The sequence below is a fragment of the Xiphophorus couchianus genome, chromosome 11, assembly GCF_001444195.1.
Source record: "Xiphophorus couchianus chromosome 11, X_couchianus-1.0, whole genome shotgun sequence".
Classification (NCBI taxonomy): domain Eukaryota; kingdom Metazoa; phylum Chordata; class Actinopteri; order Cyprinodontiformes; family Poeciliidae; genus Xiphophorus; species Xiphophorus couchianus.
In genome coordinates, this window is record NC_040238.1 from 1,416,132 (window position 1) to 1,418,687 (window position 2,556).

The 2,556-nt window shown below is 38.3% G+C and overlaps 1 long non-coding RNA gene across 2 annotated transcripts; it reads left to right on the plus strand.

Moving 5' to 3' along the window:
- On the plus strand, positions 1-1,812 carry LOC114153434 (uncharacterized). 2 transcript variants are annotated; one of them, XR_003597326.1, is made up of 5 exons: positions 2-46; positions 724-783; positions 857-1,018; positions 1,117-1,279; positions 1,357-1,812. It is a non-coding gene; the product is annotated as an uncharacterized LOC114153434 (long non-coding RNA). The 2 variants fall into 2 exon arrangements; XR_003597325.1 differs by having other exon boundaries at positions 1-46; positions 724-1,018.
- Positions 1,813-2,556: the final 744 nt, after the last annotated feature.

Below are 2,556 nucleotides of genomic sequence, written 5' to 3' on the forward strand. Positions count from 1 at the left end.
CAACGATTTCTCAAACATCCATGAAAGATTCAAAGCAACTCACCAGGTATGTTTTAGATAAGGGAATAACATTACAATATGATATGCAAAATAGAATTTTTTGAGCTCTATTTTACCCCTCCTTTAAGCTGAAGATGTTCTAATCTGCTGACATAAGAGAAGACAAATCACCACCATGGCCATGCGTTCTCACAACAATCTGTCAACGCTGTTTACATTTCTTTTTCCAGTTATTAAAATATGCCAACTAAAGTGAAATCTTCTGCCAGTAGATCATCACCAAAATATATTACCATGGCATCATATCTTGCTTAGAATATTAAAGTATTAGTTGGCTCTGACAAGCAGCGCCTCACCACAAACCTTCCTGCAGATGACTGAACTTATTAAGTTTATTCTGCGAGGGCTTCCAGCTTTACTGGCTACCTTCCACTTCCCATTAGAGCATAAACTGTTCTAGTTTTGGTCAAATGTGGACCCATATTTTAATATTAAAAAGATAAAATCCACATTGATTGCTTTAGCATCAAACTATTCTATCTAATGTTTATGTTGAATTGAAATGGTAATGATTGTGGGGGTGGATAGATGTTGGAATTAGGCTTTTTAAAAATTTAAATTGTATACAAACATGTCAATGAGAAATAAGTCCTAAGATATTTTTTCTGTTCAAAATAAGTGCTGAACCTGTGTTGTGTGTATCTGGTCATGTGTCACTAACAGATCTCCTCAGAGGAGCCATCAGAGAACAACTGCCTCTGGTGACAAACAGCAAAAAGGAAGGTTGGAGGAATAAAAAGCCTTTTTTGCCTTTGTACTCTTTGTGTGGGATGAAAAATATCCTCTGTACATGCAGATAAATAACGTTGAGAGGACAAGTGTTTAAATGGGAAAACAAAAGATTCAAAAAAAGAACAAGCAGAAACCGAGAAAGAACAGCCTCCACATTCACCCAGGCTGAATGAGATGAAAGAACAAGACAAAGACAAGCTGCCAAGCTCTTAAGAAATAATGTTTGGTAAGCAGGCCACGTCTTTCTTGAACTATTGAACACAAAAATGCCTTTTTAACCTTGCCCCTTGCATAATCCACTAATGAATCTTATTGGGTGCTCAGGCAGAGGGCCAGCACATATCTGGACCTCTGCATCCACTGAGGTTTTTGCAGAAGGGCAGCTGTACTAAACAAAGATTTCACAGAATTTAAGATGATTCTTAAGTTTTGAGATATCATGAAGAGACGTTCAGTGACACTTAGTAGCACCTGTGTTGGTTCTCAGGTACAGTTGTTAGCTTTGTAAGGTTCACTCCATGGGTCAAAAGCTGCCTTTGAAATTATTTTGTCTGGTCTTCATAGTTCAAGAGTGATAGAAATCAGAAGAGCAAAAACAGCATCAACTGCACCTGCAACAAACAGTTATATCTACAGCAAACTGCAAATGGAGACACCTAACTTGGCTCAAAACAAACCAGACATTACCATTCTGGAATGAGACTGGACAATAGAGAAGGAGCTTGTAAGGATTTGTTGTTTTTCTGTGTGTAAGTTCCTAGTTCCTAATTAAGTTTCTGTGTTGAGGCGTTTTTTTTGCCCTTAATTGTCTCTTGCTGTCCTGATTACTCCTCTGTGTATTTAATCCCACCTGTGTCTGTGTTTCCCCATCGGATCCTTGTCTTGTGTCATTTGTCGTCGCAGTCTTATGTTGTGTCATTGCTGTTCAGTTGTATGAGTTTCCCAGTTTCTATCAGTGTCAGCGCTACTTCTACTTCACCTGTACTGTCTGGACTTCTGTTCTCTTCGTTACCATTATTAAACCCTCATTTTCACCATAACCTGGGTCTACTGCGTCATCCTCACCAACAACAAACCACAACTCATGACAGGGCTATAGTCAGGACATGAGAGAGTCAGATTCCATCAAACTAGCCCCCCATCCATGCATATATCTCAGAGTATTTTCATTTAATAGTGCTTTGAGGATATCTGTGCAGGTCATTAAATACTAGATATAGTTTACATATATATATATATGTGTGTGTGTGTGTGTATATTCTCTTGTATGAAAACTCAGCAAAAAATATCTTCATAGTTTTGCTGCAAAGAGCTCACCCCCATCTAACCTCAGTGTGCGAACTTAGAGCTCTTGTTGTTAGAGCATATGTTTGACTGGAATGTGGAGGAAATAAGTGGAAATGAAAACAACGTCATGATCAGTTAGCTAGAGAACCGACACATAAGCAGAGACTTTTGTTCTGCTCCTACACTTCCCCCACACCACTACACTGTGTTGATGTTACAAGGTTATCACAGAGAAAACATTCCTAATCTACTTCTTCTGACGAAAACTGCTTTCACTCATGTAATTAACGGTAGACAATATATTGGGCTATAACCTATTACATACAGTGGTAAAATATTACCTCTTAAAGCTGCCACCGTTAAATAATAAAATCATCTGTAACCTTTACACGTCATCATTGCTTCCTATAAAATGTGAGGCCAATACCTACACAGACTGCTCTACACCGGTAAGGACTAGGAAAAAAAAGGCAAAAT